Genomic DNA, 20,529 nt, shown 5'->3' with positions numbered 1-20,529 from the left:
GGTCAGACTCGGCTAGGGTGTGAAGGCTGGCAGAAGCTCCGATTTACGGGAGCCTGTGTAGTGAACCCAGGGGAAGTACGCTTTCCCTTCTGCAGCTCTGGGAGTCCCCTTGAAGGTACAGCAGCTTGGAGAGAACCGGATGGTTTGGTAGTCGGGGTTATAAGGGAGAGAATTTAGACCTGTCTTCCACCTCCTGGCTCAGACCAGAGCATAATGTCGCGGTTCTCTTGCCTAGGAGAGTGCGGTTGGGGCTGCAAGTCTTGAGCATGACCAGGTCTGGGCCCAGTGCCAAGAAAGATGCAGAATCTCTTGTGCACCATTCCCGGGAGGCCATGAGCAAAGAGGCCAAGCTATGACATGTGGCCGCGGCCAAGGGAGGCACGAGCAATCTTTGATGGAAAAGATCCTTCAAGGAGCCGCGCAAGGAGTCCAGTGATGATGACAAACCCAGCCTACCCTAAAGGCCCGTGGACACCTCGTCTGTTCTTTTCATCCCGAAACCGTGACACGAGGCAATGATGCCTGTGCCAGAGCATCCCTTTCCTTTGTTGTTTTTGACCCACCTTCCTCATTCTCCGGAGTGGCAGGGGCAACCCCATGTTCCCGGGAGCCCTGTCCCTGTGTTCCCCTCCTCGGTGCCGTTCCCTACCTGAAGAGACTTTGTCCTCACTGGTGGGAGTAGTCCTCGATGCTCTCTACCAGTAGGTCCGGAAGAACTGAAAGAGGAGCAATGCCGTTAGGAGAGAAACCGCCTCACCCCTTCATCCCAGGTGCGTTGAGATGTCTCTGGGCCATGCAGCATCTGCCTGACTTTTCTGCCGTGCTGTCAGAGGTTCACAGGGGTGGCGGAGCCGGAGCCCTTGGAGGAGACGGGGATTGGAGTTTCATGCCTTCTAATGAGACCAGGAGGCTACAGCAGCCACCTCCGTGTCATTTCTGCATGCCCATGACCGCTGTCCCCTCCCAGCGCAACCATCGGAATCTCCAGTCGTTATGGGACTCTTGACGTGTGGCTAGTGGGAGTGAGCACCTGGACGTTTTCGTTCCCTTGATGATTTCCATATACTGTGCTGAGATAATAAATGACTGTGTACGATGGATACTAGACAGACTCTTTCCTTGATCGCTCAGCGCTAGAAACCAACCAGGAGCGAGAGACAAGTCCTGCTCTCCCGCGTATTGCTCGGGCATCAGTGGCTGGCCTAACAGGGACGTCGATCAAGGGAAGACCTTCCCGGACTGAAACACACCCACCAGGCACTGCTGGAGGTCTTTGGACGCGAGGAGATTAAGGTGAAGCCCCAGTTCCTAGTATAAATGGGGAACAGATTCCGTGCAGCACTGACCAAAAGAATACAATGTGATGTTCTCGGGACAGAGGAGCTGCTACAGTAGATAAGTGAACCAGAAAGGAGCACAGTGAGCCACGACCTTTCTGAATATGAAGAAGTCTGTGGTGGGTCCCTAGAAGCTGACCTTCCAATACCTTGGATGACTCCCCTGAGCCAACAGGAGGGTGCTGGCATACAAAGAGGCAGGGGCACCTGGGAGCGGAAGAGAAATGCCCAAGGAAATGCGCTCATGTTGGCATCACGATGCTTCCCAAGAGGAGCCCAGAAAAAGCAACCTCTTCTGAAACAGCGAACAGAGTGAAAAGGCAGCCCACAGACTGGAGACGCCCTTGGCAATCCTTATTTCAGAAAAGGTGTGTTCACGGGCAAAAAGGAAAAACTGAAAGAAAACCAACCAAACAAAAGAAGACCGGGATTTCACCCAATGAAAGAATCGAGAAAAAGACTGGAATAGTCTGTGCTGCAAAGGGAACGAATGACTCGGCCAGTCAAACAGACATTGTCCGAAAAGATGCTCAACGTAAGGCATCGTGAGGGCAATGCGAATCCAGAGGACGCTGAGCTGTGGCATATTCAGTTAGGGTAGCAAGGACCCAAACCAGGAATTCAAACCCAGGACCCATGTTGGAAGGAGGCAGAAAATTGGAGACTTTGTATGAAATTCGTGGAACGCAGACTGGTACAGTTACCCTGGAACAGCCCGTTGAGCGCCCTCGGAGAGCAGTGAAAGGTACTCCCGTGGATCCCGCTTGTGCGAGTGAGGAAAAGAGATGTCGGAAAGTCAAATTCTGTTCCCATAGGTGTTTCTCATGAGAGAAAGTCTTGTTGGCTGCCAAAGAACCCTGAATCCCTGATTTGGCTCTGTTTCCATTTCCAGGCACTGAACTCCCTTGAGTTGTCTATTGGCCCAACCCTTCGGCATCTAACAAGGCCCTCTTGCACGGAGAGATGGCCAGCGAAATGGGCGGTGATTGTCCTGTCACACCTGTTGAGGTTTGCGGTTCTCTTTGGCCACCTTGCAATGCACGGAGCACCCTTCCTTCCTGCATGGACGGGGTCCAGGTGCCCCCAGTGATGGTCAGTCCCCGAAGACGACCTCATTCCCCCTTGGACAGGACACCTTTTGGGCCTACCGCCGAGAGCCCCAGCGAGGACCAGTGGTGGGTGTGGGATTTCCCCTGGGACAAGGCCAGTTGCATTCTTAGACACAGTATCTGCAGGGAAATGGTAGATCTCCATGGAGAAACACGGGGTGAATTGGCCCCATCTGTTCCCTGGCCACTGCCCCGTTGTGCGGGTCACCCCCGAACGGGCTGTTGCCGGCGGATGCCCCGGGAGCCGCCTGCAGAAGGGAGGAAGTGTGTCCCAGCACTCAGTGCTTCCGATGAGGTTGGGAAGACGCATCGTGGGGCCTCTGATGCAGAGATGTGTGTGTGTGTGTGTGAGTGCAGTGTCAAGTGGGAGGTGCTGTGACCATTCTTGCCCGAGACCTGCCTTGGCGGGTGATCCCCATGGACACTGACTCAGTAACAGGGACACACTTGTGTCTTTGGGGCACCGTCTAGCCCTTCCTAGTTAGCGACGGGATTTGCTTTCTGGGGGAACTGATGTGTATTGGCAGGGAAAGAACACCTCTTTCAATTGTAGGTGTTGAAGAGTTTTCCCATGAATGGACGTTCGTGACGTGACAGCGATGGGAAACGTCCCTGAGAACGTGGACACCATCAGTCGCCATTTTGAAGGGACCAGACACGTTCGAGAACACAGGATTCACCCACCTGACACACATACACCAACCCTGAGAATCCCAGGGCATGGATTGCCATGGAAACAGACCTCGTGCCCAGCACCCGATCCTACAGCACCTAAGAGCAGCACGGTAGCTTCCGGGGGCAGGGTCACGAGGCCACGGGTCTCGGTCCGGAACATGACCCTTAGTGTCATTGCAACAGGATCTGGATTCTGGGTGGCTCTCAAGATGGAGCCTGCAAGGAAGCCCCACCTTGCCCATTGTCCAGGTTGCTCCAAAGCAATGAGTGACTCTAGAGGACAGCATACTTACCACGCTCCCTTTCCAGCAGGGCCACCTGCGATTTCAGAAAAGAAAACATGATGAACATCAAGTCCTGCCTCGTCCCGTGTGCCCAGCTCTTTTGGTCTCTTGGTGATGGACAGTGATATGGAATCCACCTAGAGGTCGCATGCCCTGGGTCCATAAGTTGGCACGGCGGTGTCAGTAGCACCCGTGAAAAAGCTCACGACCCTGTGGACTGTAACCGAACCTGCCATTTCCTGCAGGGTGTTTGGAATGGGGTCCTCCTGGCTAAGGGTTGCTCCCTCAAGAATCTGCCCACCACGGACATTGTACGTGCTGAGGTGTTGGGATCTGATTGTGAGGATCAGAGAAACAAGGGATGCCGGACCTCACCTGAAGAAAGGCTAACTTACCACCATGGTGAACAACGGGGCCTCTCCCACTCTGCTGTCCACGTCAAGGCCATCGTACAGACTAGCCAGGGGATCTAGGTGGATACACACAGAGAGTGTTGGGACCGCGACAGAAATCTTTGGGAATCGCTCGGGGAGCTTTGCTTGGGGTGCACGTGCGGACCAGTATGTGGAGGTGGGGAGCTCATCGGTATGGACTGAGCTGCAGTGGGCCCTTCCTGGATGGAGGATGAAAGGTCCTGGAGAGGAGTAGGGACGTGAATAGAAACTTTGCCTCCCTTTGGAGCTCCAGGGCCTGGAATAGCTGTGAAATAGTCCATCTCCAAGGCACACCTACTGCCTGCACCCAAACCTGCACCACCTAAGAGCAGCGCAGTAGTTTCCGGGGACAGGGCCATGAGGCCATGGGTTTTTCCCCAGAAAATCCCTTGCTGTTACTCCGACCCTTCTTCCAGTCCCACCGTACCTGGAATCAGGGTGGTTCTCATCGTGGAGCCTGCAAGGAAGCCCCCAGCTTTGCCCTTTTCCAGGTTGTTGGAAACAAGTGAGTGTCTCTAGAGTACAGAACACTTACCGCCGTCCCCTTCCAGCAGGGACACCTGTGATTTCAGAAAACAGCATGAATGTCAAATCAGGCTTTGTCCTGTTTGCATGGCTCTTTTGTTCCCTGGGGGATGGGAGGAAGCCAGATGGGGAAGTGTGCTAGAGGCCCGTGAGCCCCAAAGAATGACGAGAGCAAAATGATTCCTCCAGAGATGCGCCCAGTCTTCCTAGAGGTCCCCCGTTCCGGGTCCCCCCCGGACACAATAGGTGGCGAGGGGAATAGCTGCTACCCGTACCCAAGCTCCCTGCCCTCCAGACGGTAGGTGATCCTGCTGTGGTTGTCCCCGCCCCCCTGCAATGCCTTCGGAGTTAGGTAGCATTGGGTAACAGATTGTCCCTCAAACTTCTCCCTACCCTGTCAACCGGGCATGCTGATATATATATATATATATATATATATATATATATACATATATTTATTTATTTATTTATTTTAGTGACCTTGTTTAAAAAAGCCAGAAGACTTTTGTGTGCCCCCCAAAGAAAGGCCAACGTAACACTCTGGTGAAAAATGGGACGTCTTCCTCTGTCGTTCCTGTCGAACACTCCTCCGCCTGTCCATCCAGCCAAGCTAAGGAGAGATCCACAGAATGGTCAGTCCACCGGTGGGGCTCGGCAGGAAGAGCTCAGGGAGTTTCGCTTGGGGTGGGCGTGCCCGGGAGTGTCTGGCGGCGTTGGGGTGCGTGGGTATGGACTGAGCAAGCTGCCGCTGCATCGAGAGAGGTCGGGGCAAGGAGCAGGAACGGAGGGAGAAATACTGACTCTGAACTCGAGCTACAGGGAATGGAATCAGGGTGAGCTCTTCAAGCCGAAAGAGGGTAAACACTAAGAGACACGGTCCGTTGTACTGTCGGGCAAGCTCCTCCCAACCAGCGACTGTGTCGTGGTCATTGTCAAGACCGTTTCTTGGCCGCTCCCACCTATCTCTCACCTCTTCTAGGAGATTGTGTTTCTGCAGAAGAACCCTGTGTGGCAGGGTTGCATTCAATGCAAGCACAAGTACCCTAGAGGTTTCTATTTGTCCCTGAGTCATGCAGGGTCAGGAAAACCAAAGACCCAGGATTTCTACGTACTGACATCTGACCCTTCCAACAGAGTCCCCATCCACAAAGTGCTGATTCTTCCCAGTCTTCCTTTCCCGTGGCATGTGGGTGTGTCCTTGGAGTCCGCGGGACCCAGTTTCCCGGGACCCAGCTCCCCCAGTCAGGACCCGGCAAGTTCACGAGTGAGCCGAGGCCAGGCGAGAGAAGGGCACTCTCTAACCGGGCCATGTAGCAGATTGCCAGGAAGTCGGATCGGGCCCCAAGCTAATGACGAAGCTTACCTGGCCATTGGCATTTGCCAGTGAGCCTTCCCTCTGTGCATTCAAGATGGGAGCGTTTTTGTAAGGCTGGTGTTGATGTTTGGGTTGACTAAAGTAGCTTCTGATTCCTTTGTGTTTTGACCCTGTCTGAGAAACGTCCCGAGGTAGGACAGATGTGGGCCCCTTCCTTTCTCCCCATCCCTGTCTGAGGAAAGTGAATCCTGAGCAACCCTCCAGGTGGAGCTGTGGTCAGCAAGGAATGTGGTGTCCTAGAGGGGTTGTGTGCGGCGGGAATGAAGGAGGTTTGGCTTTGAATCTCTGACCCGTGCCCTCAAGTCCACTCAGTGGGAGATGTCTTCTGATGAAACGCACGCACTCCACACACCCACATGCCCGGTCCCGTCGCATCGACCCACGGGAAAACAAGCCCCAACCCTCCGACGCACGAAGCACAGCGCCCGAATGACCTACTGGTTTGCAGGGACTGTAGCACAGGGTCCCGGTTTTCTGCTGGACACTCCCGTCTGTTCAGTCCGCCGCAGCCTCCGTGCCCGGGAGGAACTCAGAATTGGGGAAGCTCTCCAGACCAAAGGAGGAGAGAAAGCCCTACCTTGTTCTTCAGCTAGATCTCTCCCCCTAAAGGGAGTGATGGGGGAATACCCATATGGGACATATCCGGTCGCCGCCTCCTGCAGTTGGAGAAAGGGAAACCCAGTGAGGATCCCAGCACCCTGTGCACACCCTGTGCACACATCTCTGTGCCCTTGGTGTGTGTCGTAAGCAAGCTAGATGGGATGCAGTCATTGCCTCTATGATCCAGAGGAGGAGGAAATGAGCTCCCGAAAAGGCTCCGGCTTGTTATGTCAAAACTCCCCCGTCCATTTCCTTCAGCAACTCCTTCCAAAGCCATTTCCCATAGACAGAATGAGCTGGTGGAAAATGGGCCCGACCATCCATTGCCTAAGCAACGGTGGTGATGTTTTTCAGTGCCCGTCCCAATCCGCTGTCCGTTAATGTTATAAACTCACGGCAGGCTCTCAGCACCAAGGACATTGTCTCTCCCCTCTGGCATGTCCATGCTCAGATGTTCGTGGATAGAGAACTCAAACACTGGTTGTCCCTCAGAAGCACAAAATGACTTTACCGAGGTGACCGAGTGGCTCAGACATTGAAGCATCTGCCTTCAGCTCAGGACCTGATCCTCGGGTCCTGGGATGGAGGCCCACATTGGACACCCCGCTCGAAAGGGGAGCCTGCTTCTTCTTCTCCCTCTGCTACTGCCCCTGCTTGCGCTCTCTGTCTCTCTGTCTCTCTCTCCTTCTCTGTCTTTCAAATAAATAAAAATTTGAGGAACAATGAGTTTACCTGAGGGAGAGTCAGAGTTTCCTCCTCGGCCCTCAGAACTGGTAGCTCTTCTGTCAGGTCCTCGCAGGGAGCTAGGAGGATACAGAGATACTGTGAGTATACTGATGAGGCTGCTGGGGAAGTAGGCAGGCAGTTTGGATGGATGAGGACAGGAGACGAGTGTGTGCGTGTGGGCACGTAGGAGGTCCGGGCCGCGCTGCTGCTGGGCCTTGTCCTTGGTGCAGAGAGGAAGGGACGGGAGAGGAGCAGGGAGGAAACGTGAAGAGGGTTCTAGTCTTTCGAGCTAAAGCGAGCCTGTTCAAAAGCAAATAGGCAGTCCAGTACATGGGAAGCCTAACCTGGCTTCTGTGTGAGGACTGAGTTCCCTAACCTCTCCTGACCGACGTGCCACTAAGGTGTCCCACGCAGCTGCTTTGGACATCAGCTCTGGGCCCAGGTTCCCTAACTGCTGTGACTATGCGTCACGTCTTTGTAAGATTTTGCACGGCATAAAAATCAGCCTTGCTTGCCGGGCTGCATTCAACCCTCTGGAAAGGAGCCTAGTAGTTTGCTTCACTCATCCTTTCTTTGCCTTCAGAAAATCCCATGTGCAACCCGGGAAAGCCCGGACATCGTGGGTTTCGTGAACAGCCGGCACCGTCGATGAGTGTGATAGATTCCTTCCACTGTTCTTGAGCTGTCCCGTGTGTGTGTGTGTGTGTGTGTTTGTGTGTTTCCCCTGAAGACAGTGGCTTTCCGAACACTGCCAGGTGTTCTGACCAGTGGGCAGTTGCTTACACAGAGGAGTCTTGGAGTGTGTGCTGAGAGGCTGTAGGCCTGCTTTGCAGGAGATTTGCTTCAGGGATGTTGGGTCCAAAGCTTCCACCCAAGCTTGACCTTGATTTCCTATTGGCCAGTGGTGTTTGAGTGTGTGCTTAGAGAATATGAACCTTCCTGAGGCGTAGGGAAATCTTATCAAGTACAGTCAGTTCCCTCCGTGATGCTTTTCTGCCATTGGTCGGTCGTGTGTACACACTGAGACCGGCTATGACCGATGCTGCCCTGTTCTGTCCTCCACGGGTCCACACGCTTTCCAGCCATGTGGGCTTGAGCACGTGGATGTGGCTTTTCTCTGTGCACTTGACTCCAGGGACCAGGCTGTAATCTTTAACGTGGGCTTCTAAGCTTGCCTTGGCCTCTGTGTCCATGGAAACCAGTGTGTCATGTTGGGTCCTGTGGGGGACCATCATAGAATCTAGGTATTGGCTGTGTGCACAGATGCTGGTGGCCCTTTGCTTGCTAGCACCCATGGTACATCATGACCCCCTGGCTGAGGGACTAACACAGGTGCGTAGGCCAGAGCAAGTTTCCGATTGGAGCCTGAGCTCCAATCTTGGCTTTCCAAGTAGGAGGTCAAGGGTTTGGACCCTTCATCTCTGCACCATGCCCGTCTCAGGAAATCAAAGTGCAACGTTCTCCAGGTACAGCTGTGGTGAGTTGGGTAAGGAGTATGTAAAGTGTGCCAGGCTGATGAGAGTGTTTTGGAAGGGTGATTGTGATGGAAGTGTGAGAAAGATCTCCTGGGAAAGGCACACAATCGTGTTCAAAAGCATAACGCATGGGGACACACACACACACACACACACACCCACGCAAACCCCCACGCACACAAGGCCTTCATCCCACGTGCACCCAGATCACCCCTTCCCAGTGCACAGGTTCTTCCAGGCCCTGTTGGACTTGTTGACCGTGCCTCACTGGACAGTCTCGGACAGTATCCCCCAACCCCCATTCCTTGTAGGAACTTAGAATCGGGGTTCAGGCTTCTTTGTACTCTAGATTTCCTCCCAGAGCCCGATGCTCTTAAATACGTACAGCTGTCCTTGCTCCCAGCGTCTACCTGCGATTGGGGAAAAGGAAACACAGTGAGGATCCCAGCATCCTGTCCGCCGTTGGGCCAGCTCTACGGTTTGGCAGCTAATTGGATGAGGTCCTCTCGTTGAGTACACATCCCCCCACCGAGTTCAATAGGAATGTTTGAATGATGCTGGAGCATCGTTCAATCTCCGAAGTCCATTCTGATCTCCAGACAGAACGTTCTCTTTCAAGGAGAAACTTTTTCTGCTGAAGAAGGTGTTTGATCCCATGGAGTTTATAGCTGAGGCTGTCCCGTGTCCTCACCCTTTTTGGGTCCACTGTGTGTAAAAGGCCAGACCCAGCATTCCTCCACAAGGGGAGACTGCTGTCCCCTTCCCCTGGGAGGTAAAGTGCCAGATGGTCATCCAACTCCACTGATGGAAGAAATCAAGGAAGCACCATTTCTGTGTCTGCGAAAGAGAGGCGAGCTTACCTCGGGGAGAGTTGGGGGACCTTCCTCTGTCCAGCACCTAGGAAGGTCCTTGGACTGGCCTGCCACAGGGTCTAGGAGAACAGAGAGGAGCTGTCAGGACATTGGCTGCGCTACTCAGGAATGGCTCGGGGAGTTAAGTCTGCTGGATGTGATTGCGGGGCCAGAGGGAATGGACGTGAAGCGTGACCAAGGAAGGCCTGAATTGCCAGTGGGCCAACAGTGGTGGACACAGTGGTGGACACAGTACGCAGTGGTGTACACAGAAACACAGAGGAGGGGAGGAGGATGGAAATGGGAAATGGGGCCTTGGCTTTCCAATGGAGGGGATGTCATCAGTGGCAACTCATCAGCATCTGTCTGGGAAACGCTCAAGGCACCCTGGGTTTCAGGGCGCTGTCCCCTGAGCCCTCCTGCCCCCTGTGAAGCCAAGCCAGCTTGCCGCTTCTTCAGCTGGTCATGGGGCCTGTTCAGCTGTCTTCCGTGCACCTCTGCTGTGTGACCCTATCGGTCCTCTATCGTGCCTTGGAGGAGTGGGTTTTTCGGTGAAGGAATCTACGTACTGGGGACGGTTGTACTTGTTAGTATGTGTCCATTCGGTGACACTGCTGACATCCGTGAGGCTTTGTAGACCGCCCTGCCAACTACGGGGAAAATGTTGCCATCGTATGTCATGGCACCTCTGTACCCGTGACGACGTGACCGGCCCTCCCCCTTTCCTCCCTGCACCATCCCTTCCACTTTCTGGGTCTACGAATGTCCCTATGGGAGTGTCCTCAAAGCCCGGGATCGTGTAATGTGCCTCTATCCTTGTGTGCTTGCTTTCAAAATGCACATTAGGTTTCCAGGGTCCATCTGTTTCATAAAATCTTGGAAACGTTTGTTTCTTCTTACCCCTGAATTGCACTCCATGATGTTTATGGATGCCATGGAATGTGTTCTTTCCTCCCATAATGTATTTGGGGGCCGTGCCTGTCTGGGGCTATTGGGAACCCCGCTGTGTGAGACATTAGTGCACAGATTTCTGTCTGTTTCAAGAATGAGAAGACATCCCCGAATGCATTGGCCCCATTTTTAGAACAGTAACCACATGGAATGTACTGGGTACTTGAGTTCCCCAAATGTGGCGAGGTCGTTTTGTTCCTTTGAAGATACATAGCACACCCGTGCAAGATGTGGCTAATGGGCGGAAGTGGAGGGGCGACATCGTGAAACCTCCTGTCGTATTCTGGTCCATTTTTCTGTTCAGCGTTCCTGGCGGACAATATAGTCCCTTCCTTCCTACACATCTACGAACCATGTTTCCTGGGGAGAGCCGTAGGGACCTGTGTGCTCCTGAAAGACCTAAGATCCATCCCTTCAGCTAGTAGACACTTTTTTCCTGTGCCCCTCGGATCCAGTTTGAATGAGGATCTCATCGTGACTAGTGGACTTAAAAGGGGATGGACGGACGCCATAGAGAGAAATGGCTACCAGTGAAATCAGAGGACAATGTGTCTCAGCAGTTTTTAAAAGCTTCGGTTATGTCTGTGCTACTGGACGAAAGAATGCGTCTCCAATCAACTTAATGAGTCAACCCACATGGTACCTACCTTCCTCGGTGTCCTTGATGGTGTAGACCTCATCGTGGAGGGAGAACCGGACTCTCTTCTTGCGGCGGCGTCGTCGTCGTCGTGGTGGTGGAGGGGTTGGAGTGGTTGGGGGCGGCTCCACATCTTCAGAAAGACACTCCCCACAGATTTCTGGGAGACGCACAGAAATAGAGAGCAGTGTCGGCACGTTGTCGTCAGGAGCCCGTAGGGCGATTGGGCATCCTTTCCTTCTAGTCCATCCGTCTCCGGCCCCTACTCCTGCCCCTACTCGCCAGCTGCCCAGCTGGCATTCCTCCCGCCAGGTGGGACTTAGGAAGGGGTCGCCGTGTGCTGTGCTCTGAATTCCGCACCCTCCCACACCCACAGGTTTTCTGGGCAACGGCTTGCATGGAACAGAGACAAGACAGAAACACAACAGCGCCGTGAGCACGCGTGATGGCCTGGGTCCCATCCATTGAGCAGCCACACCTACCCGAGAGTGTTCCCCAGAACCCTCTGTGCCCCATTTCCCTGTCCTCCGTCCTAGACATGAGTGTGCCGCCACGGTGTCCCAAGTGATTGAGTCCAAGGAGCGCCTGGGACCTAGGGGAGGACGGGATGCTTCCCAGCCGCTCGGCAGGTGTTGAGGAAGGGACCGCCTAGGGACTCAGCTAGTCGGCTGGCTGTGGGTGAAGCCACAGTGGAGGACAGTGGAGGGCCCTGAAATGTAGGGTGGTGAAGGGACCGTCCAGAGTTGCCACCCTGATGAAGGATGGATCTGGGACAGGAAAGTCATCGTTTCCCTGTGGCCGGAGATCCCCGAGCCCCTGACACCAACCCACGGCCCCTGATAAAAGGTCCTGAAGCCCTGAACCAAGAGCTGCCCTCACAATCTGAAATCCCTCTGTGCCAGTGTGTCTCTAGGGGAGAGCGAGGGCCACGAGACCAGCCTCAGTCCTCACTCACCTCTGTGTTTGGGGCCCCGACATCAACTAGGTGGCGGTTTCTGCCGAATGGGGCCCTACTAAAGGACCAGGAACGGGTAGCATGAGCCACGTTCCCTCACCTCTCTGCAAGGTCAGCCCAGTCGCCCAAGGCCGTCCTGAAGGCCAGTTGCAGCCCAGGCTCCTGGGGTTCTGCTTGGCTCCCAAGCTGATTCAGACTCCCTACGGTCACATAGGACCCCGCCGAGAACTCGCTTGCCTTGAGCTCGCGAGTCCCGAGGAGCAGTCGATGGTAGGAATGGACATGAAGGTGGCCATGTGGGGGGGTTGGTTTCAGGAAGGAGACGGATGATGCTGAGGGGCCCCTTGCTTTGCGGACTGCTCTGGGGAGCCTGGATGGACGTGAGGCTACCCTGGCTGGACTGAGTCCCTCCCTGCTCTCTCATTCTTCACCAGTCTATTGTCTACTCTCAGGTCTCTTGATCCCCTCTGGAGACTGTAGGTTTAGCGGACAGTCTCCTGTCTCCCTCCCTAGGCCTGGCCTGGAGAACCCAGCCCAGCAGTACCTTTGAGAGCAGCAGACAGTCCACCGTGCAGCTGCTGTGTGTTCCGTCCACCCACCCGGTGGCACATCCCGTTCCCATGCACTCCCAGGCATCAGGCAGACGGCCCGGGAAACCCTGCACATCAACCCATGAGACCACCGCGCTATCCTCCAGTGTCTCTCCTTCTAAAAACAGCTGCATTTCGACCGCTGACCTTTCCTCTCCGATTTTGTCATGTCCATCGGGAAGAGGAGACCAGCAATTCGTTCCCCTCAAGTGTGGTGCCTGGGTCGCCCCAAGGTTCTCCTGACCCAGGGACCGCAGTGTGTCGTGTGACCTGTGTGTTGTCCCTGTAGGACTGTGTCCGAAATGGGCATCCAGAAAGAGTCCGGTTTTCTGAACATCGAAGCGCTTTAAGGAAGGCAGCTTCCCCACGAAATCCCAATGAAACAACCCAAACGAACAAACACGGGCATCAAACCGGGGGAGGGGGGATCAGAGGGAGGAGAGGAAAAGCCAAAGAGAAGAAGAGAAGAAGCCGGTCTCTGTATAAGGGAGGCAGCCAGCTCCAGAGAAGAGAACTGAGAAAATCGATAGGCACATACCCGTACAACAGCAGCTGAGATTCCCCATCATCGGGACTGTTAGTCCTGTTCACCCAACCGCCAGGGGCTTGGCTCACAGAGTGACAGTTGAAATGGAACGTTGGATGCGTGTCATCAGGTCACCGTGGCGATGGCTCATGACAGAACTCTGAGGGTGAAGGCATCCCTGCACGCTGCGGGGTCATGGAGGGAAGTGGGTCGGGGAGGGGTCAATGGATGATGGGCATAAGACACTTGTTGTGGTCAGCTCTGAGTGGTGGAGAGAAGGGATGAGTCCCCGAGTTGTACTGTAGAATGCAATACTGCGCGGTACGTTAACTACCTGCATTTTTGGACATTCCAAAAAGGAGACTCCTGAGGGCACCTAGGAGACTGAAATGTTCATTTTACTCTCTGTTACTCTGGAAAACTCCTGCATTTATATGAGATTGTTTCACAAAGTCTCTCCAGGAGTTCTTGGTGGCTCAGTGGGATAAGTCAAAGATAGTTTAATGAAGTCAAAGATAGTTTCTTATTTAAAGACCTTTGGAAAGTTGTAAGAAACAAACATTAAACATTTATGTTTTATCTTGCCTTCAACACCCCCATCTCTTTTTTCCAGAGGTTTCTTGGATTTTCTGACCTCAGGGGATTAATAGTGTTCACAGGAAAACAGATTAACAACGTGGCTTGAGATTTTTAATTTTTAATTTTTCCCACCTCAGTTCTGAAAAAGCCGTAGCGTTTCCTCCTTTAGGTTACTGTTAAATGTGAAACTCATCTTCTCATGTTTTTAATTTTTCTGTGTCACAGAACCTAAATTGGCAATCGGTCAAGAAGAAACAAATGTTTGCATTCACTCAGTGACGAGTATCCTGTGTAAGCTCACCATCTGTCGGAGCCACACATGGACACGTAAGTATCTTGTATGTGGAGCTGTGTAGGCAGGTAAATCCAGGAACTGCAAGGCAGGCCAAGTCTCTTCTAACTTCCTCCTTCCTTCGTCCTCAGCTCTCCCTCCCCCACTAAGAGCAGAAAATGAACACATCCCAGGTGAGCTTTATGTTTGTTTATTTCCACTTTGTTTTAAAATGAGTATTCTAAAATATGAAAGGATTCATATTTTTAAAACAAAAAAATCGAGGAGCTCCTGGGTGGCTCAGTGGGTTAAAGCCCCTGCCTTTGGCTCAGGTGATGATCCCAGGGTCCTGGGATCGAGCCCCACATGGGGCTCTCTGCTCAGCAGGGAGCCTGCTTCCCTCTCTCTCTGTGCCTGCTTCTCTGCCTACTTGTGATCTCTGTCAAATGAATAAATAAAATCTTAAAAATAAAACCTCAAAGATAGAAATAGACAAGAATTACTTGGAGGGAAGCATATCAAGTCTCTCCAGCAAATTCAAAGAACAGTTGGTAGAATGAGAAGCAGGACTCTTAATTTCAGAGAGTTGTGCAAGTTGTAAAACTTTCTTTGATTTTTCTAAGAACAGCACTGAAATTGCCTATAATCGTATCTGATAGACCCAGCACTGTGCTAGAAGTGTATGGATGCTTTTCACGGGACCGAACGATGAGGACTGAGTGGACAGCTCTCTCATGGTCCTGCTTGATCCAGGAATAGGACTTTGAAGATCTGGTGGACTGGAGGGACCACGCATCCTCCAGATGACTCTCCCTAAGTGTTTGTGTCCGCTTGTTCACATCTCTAGCTTGAATAGCCGACTGTTCCGGCTTTGGTTTCTGCATTTCTCATTCATATTTCAACTTCACGAATGCATTCTTGCTTCTTCGACATTCAGCTCTGGAAAAGGCTACCAAATTGTAGTCAAATCCAGTTTTTGGCTTTGTCTTACTTGACCGTCCTGCAGCATAATCCTCAGTCTCTGTTGTCTCTGACACCTGCCTGCTAGCTTTCCTTTCTTAAGTCTGATACATCTCCTTACTGTTCCTCACAAAGTTGTCTTTCCCTTTTGCCCCAGACGTTGCCTCTCCTTGGGTTTGTTGCTCAACCATCCTTGGGTCACTGCTTTTCTTCAGTCTGTGTTTTTTTCCTGACCGGTCTTCTTTCTCTGTCTGTCTGTCTGTCTGTCTGTCTTTTTAGCAAAATACTTTTGAATTAGTAATAACATGGTTAAAAGGTTAAGTGATGTTCCCTGTAGGAAGGGTGACATTTTTCATCTCAACGGAGACACTTCCACTGAGAATGAAAGAGGTTCTGTAAAGTTAGGAGGGGACAACTGGCTATATCGGGACAGTCCCAGACAAACTGGAGTTATGGTCTTCCTGCTGTAGATGTCTGACTTGTTTGTCCTACCAGGGCTTCTTTTTTCAGGTAAAGATACTCTTGTATGCCCCCTACTTTTATTTAGAAGGGAATCCATCATCTTTAGGGCTTTCCGAACTTAGATGCAGCTGTACACCGCTGGCATCCTGTTAAAATGCAGATGTTGATTTCGTGGGTCTGGTGGGGGCCCTGGGTTTTGCATTTCTCGAAAGCTCCCAGGTGAAGCGGACTCTGCTGCTCAGGGAGCCCCACTTTGAGTAAGGAGTCTATACATGATTTTGTTCTTTCTTTGCTTTTTTCTCACTTCTTAAAGGCCTGTCCCAGACATCTGTATCTTAACAGAACGTGGATTGTTTCTTTGTTATAGCTGCACAGTAATTCAAGCATGGACGTATGGACGTTCCATAGTTAGCTAACTGGCTATTATTCGTTACGAACTATTTCAAACCTTTTGCTATTACAAGCCATGTTCTAGTGCATGGCCTTGTACATATCGGTTTTTTCTCTCCGATAAATTCCTAGAAGTGGGCTGGCAGGTCAACGGGTGCATAGAATTGATAACTCGATCATTCGGGATTGTGGTACCATTTTGTGTCACTCCCATCGACACCGCATCCGTGCTTGTTTGTCCACAGCTTCTGCCATAGAACATGTGGTTCAACTTCTGGAATTTTGGCCGTGGAAAGAGAAACATGGTATTTTATGAAGTTAATAATCTGCAAGCTTCTTAACTGTGAGTGAGGTTAAGTATTTTTTCATGGATCTGAAAGGTGTATTTACGTTTCTGTGAACCCTCTGTTCATATCTTTTGCCTATTTTGCTCTTAGGTTTGTGGCTTTCTTGGTCTTTCTTCTACTTCGGTGTCTAGATCTTTATAGATTAGGGATACTAGTGCTTGTCCATTTTATGGGTCGTAAACTGTTATTTTATGGGATGCGATTTGTCTTTTGATAGTTGACCGTGGTGTTTTCTCCCCCATGCAGGTATTCTGTTTCAGAATGCCACCTTTCACTTTGTCGTTTCTGTAGGCTCCCCTTGGCTGTGACAGTTTCTCAGACTTCCCTTGTTTTTGATAACCTTGGCAGTTTTGAGGAGTACAGTTAGGTGTTTTGTAGAATGTCCCTCAATTGGGAATTGTCTGCTGTTGTTTTCATGATTAGACTGAGGTTATGGGTTTCTTGGAGGAAGACCACAGAGATAAAATGTCCTTTGATCTTATCATATCAAGGGTTAGTGCTCTGGACATGACTTATCACTTTGTTTTCTCTGTCCTCATACTGTACTCCTTGGAAGGAAGTGGGCAATTACACTATACCACTTACACTATACCTCCTTCCTGTTGGCGTAACTACGCATTTATGGACATAAATTATCAGGAATTCTGCATAGGAGATTTTTCTGTCCTCTCCTGTTTACTAATCCATTTCTATCAGCACGAATTCATGGCTAGTTATTTTATATTTTGATTCTAGTACAACGATATCTTGTTCCTTTTGTTGTTCAAGTTGCTCCAGGTTGGTTACTAAAAGCATCTTCTAGCGGCACCTGGGTGGCTGAGTTGGTTGAGTGTCTGACTCTTGATTTCGGCTCAGGTCATGATCTCAGGGCCCTGGGATGCAGCCCCACGATGGGCTCTTTGCTGAGTGTGGAGCCTGCTTGAAATTCTCTCTCTCGGGGTGCCTGGGTGGCTCAGTGGGTTAAAACCTCTGCCTTCGGCTCAGGTCGTGATCCCGGGGTCATGGGATCGAGCCCCACATCGGCCTCTCTGCTCAGCAGGGAGCCTGCTTCCCCCTCTCTCTCTGCCTGCCTCTATGCCTACTTGTGATCTCTGTCTGTCAAATAACTAACTAAGTAAATAAATATTCTCTCTCTCTCCCTGTGCTCCTCCCTGCTGCTTATGATTTCTCTCCTTTTCCTACTTTTTCAAAAACAAGTCAATAAATTTTTTAAAAAGCACCTTCTGTCGGTTCCTGTGTCTATTGACATACCCTGTTATTGTTTGAATATTTCTACCTTACTCTGTGGCAGTAGATTTTCCAGGTTCATCTTATGTCTTTCCTGCCCTAGAATTAGCCATTTTTTCCCCCTAAGTAGTTCTGGTTCTTTTCATTGGAGCATAGTATGAGAAACCAAGATTGGGGGCCTAGGTGTGTCTGTTGTGACTGTTAAGTCACTGCTCAAAGACCCTCTCAGCTAACTGAACAGGGAATATGTGTATACTCACTCATGTATATACACGTGTCTATAAATATTTTAGTATGTAACCATCTGTGTCTATAGTAAGCTAAGTATACACACTGTTGTCTCCTGTTGTAAGCATTACCAGATGGAACATTCTCACCTTCTCTCCTTGCTTGTCTGTAATCTCCTGCACTAACAGTGAGAATCCAGCTAACATCTGAATTTCATTGATTTGATAGTTCAATTCCAGAATACACATACTCTGGTTTCAGAATTGCATACATGATTTCGGAGTGGTTAACCCATGGATGCTTGATTCTCTCAGTTTGGGACCATTTGAATTAAGGTGCTAGAAATATACACATGTAGGTTTTAAAACATAAGTTTTCAAAAACATAGGGTGTGAAATTGCTGTGTTGGTTATATACGTATGTATGTATGTTTAGCTTCGCAAGAAATTCCCAAACTATTTTTACAAAGTTGCTGTATCCGTTTTTGTTCCTACCAACTATGAATCAGAATCTCGTTGTTCTGATTCTGGACCTGAAATTGGTACTGTCATTATTTTTGAGGTAACCATTCCAATACCTGTGTCATGTCGTCTGCATACTCCCACTGAGGTGATGTGGAACATCTATCTGTTTGTGTATTTATTTGCTATCCTGATATCTCTGGTGAAGAGTTGGTTCAAATCTTTTGCCTATTTTTCCTTTGGTCATTTGTTTTCTTATTATTGAAGCTTTAAGAGCTGTTTTGTGATGTTGGACACAAAGCCTTTATTAGATATCTGTGTTCCAGTTATTTTCTCCCTGTCTGTGCCTTATCCTTTCATTTTTCTTAAAAATGTCTTTCACAGAGCAGAAGACTTTATTTTTAATAATGTCCAACGCATGCTTTTCCCCATAGAATATGCTTTTGCAGTGTTGTATCTAAAAACTCATCACCAAGTCCAGTGTCCTAGAGATTTTTCTCCTGTATTCTTTATTCTTGAATTTTTACATTTAGATCTCTGATTTCGTTTTTTGTTAATACTTGTGTAAGGTCTGTGTCTAGTTTCATTTCTTTTGCATGAGTGTTCGGTTGTTCGAGCACCATTTGTTGAAAGACTATCTTTTCTCCTTCTATTCTCTTTGTGCCTTTGCTCAAAAAGGTTTGACTTTACTTTGGTAGATCTATTCCTGGTCCTTCTAATGTGTTCTGTTGTTCTGTGTGTCTCTCTCAGCACTAACACCCTGTCGTGGTTGCTAGTAGCTTCATAGTAAGTCTGAAGACCAGGTGAGGTGAATTCTCATTTTTCTTCCACATTGTGTTGGCTGTTCTATTTTTCTCAAAGCTTTTTAAAAGATGTTATTTGTTTGTCAGAGAGAGAGAGCACAAACAGGGGATGTCACAGGCAGAGAGGGCAGAGGGAGAAGCAGGCTCCCCTCTGAGCAAGGAGCCTGACTCGGGACCTCATCCCAGGACTCTGGGGTCATGACCTGAGCTGAAGGCAAATGCTCAACCACCTGAGCCACCCAGCTGTCCAGTGTGTTGGCTCTTCTGGATCTTTGGACTTTCTGTGTAAACTTCAGAATCTTCTTGTCAGTATCTGCAAGAGAACTGGGAGGTTTTATTTGGATTTCATTGCATTTATCGATTAAGTTGGAAAGAATTGACGTCTTTGCCATATTGAGTCTTGCTACTGATGACTACGAAGTCTCTCTCCATTTATTTAGATCTTTGGTTTCTTCCATCAGATTTGTCTTACTGTGCATATATATATTGTGTGAGATTTTATACCCGAGTACCCTTTTTAGGGGTGTACTGTAAATGGTATTTTTTTCATTTGAAAATTTGGAATTCAACTCTTTATTCAGATATAGGAAAATAGTTGACCTTTTTATATTGACCTTGTAGCCTATGATGTTTTGGTATTTCCTCATTACTTCCAGTAGATTTTTTTTCTTTTTATAAGATATTTGAGGTTTTCTACATAGACAATAATATTGACTTCAGATAGAGTTTTGTTTTTCCTTTTCAATGAAACACCCTCATTGTCTCATGCCCTCTTTCCATCCACCTTCCCTCTAGTAATCACCAGTTTGTTCTCTATATTTGTGCGTCTCTTGTTTTTGCCTCTTTTATGCTTTGTTTCGTTTCTTAAATTTCACATATGATTGACTCATAGGATATTTGTCTTTTTTTGACTATTTCATATAGTATTATACCCTCTAGATTTATCCATGTTGTTGCACATGTTAAGATTTCATTCTTTTCTCTGGCTAAGTACTATTTTATTAGATATCTATATCTATCGATCTATCTATCTCTATCTCTATCTCTACACCACGTTTTTTTATCCACTCATCTATTGACGGGCTCTTCCATATCTTGCCTACTGTAAATAGTGCTGCAATATAAACGTATCTTTTCAAATGTTTTCATTTTCTTTGAGCAAATACCCAGTAATGGAATTACTGGAACATATGACAGTTCTATTTTTACTTTTTGAGGAACCCCCACATTGTTTCCCATAATGGCTGCACCAGTTTTCATCCCCACCATCAGTACACAAGGTTCCTTTTTCTCCACATGATCAGCAACTCTTGTTCTTTCTTGTTCTTTTTCTGCAGGCAGAGTCCCAGGCTGGCAGGAGAAGTGGTCGTGGTCACTGGGACAGCCCTCCAAAATGGGTGAGGTGACCTTTCAGACTCGGGAGGTGAAGGGTTCCTCACATCACAGCAGCACGCGGGCCATAACGTAGGCGGGTTTTACTGGACCCATCAGACAACCTGTGCAAGACGTGAGGACGAGTGAAATGCGCCGCCTGGAATGGAGGTTGTGTTGGCTTCTGGGGCTTCTGTCCCCAGGAGATATTCAGGCCAGTGGGGTGGGGCTAAGGGGCAGGTTATTTGGGGCAGATGTGCCTTGCTTCCGAGGAGACCCTGTGTTTGAGCAGGAAGGCGGGGGCTGCAGTTGGATCTGGCACCTGGGCCCACGTTGGTCCCCACGGTGGTTGGGTTGAGGGGAGCACAGGGCTGGCCGGC

At 49.9% G+C, this 20,529-nt stretch overlaps 1 long non-coding RNA gene across 1 annotated transcript in view; it reads left to right on the top strand.

Moving 5' to 3' along the window:
• LOC122900557 overlaps positions 1-20,312 on the top strand; it is a 32,602-nt gene extending 12,290 nt beyond the window's left edge. The window contains exons 3-4 of the long non-coding RNA XR_006383261.1: positions 13,855-13,956; positions 20,116-20,312. This is a non-coding gene — a long non-coding RNA (uncharacterized LOC122900557). The remainder of the gene's footprint in view (positions 1-13,854; positions 13,957-20,115) is intronic.
• Positions 20,313-20,529: the final 217 nt, after the last annotated feature.

The sequence above is a fragment of the Neovison vison genome, chromosome 2 (genome assembly GCF_020171115.1).
Source record: "Neovison vison isolate M4711 chromosome 2, ASM_NN_V1, whole genome shotgun sequence".
Taxonomy (NCBI): domain Eukaryota; kingdom Metazoa; phylum Chordata; class Mammalia; order Carnivora; family Mustelidae; genus Neogale; species Neogale vison.
The sequence above is the reverse complement of the archived record's forward strand: the minus strand, read 5'-3'. Positions and strand labels throughout refer to the sequence as shown.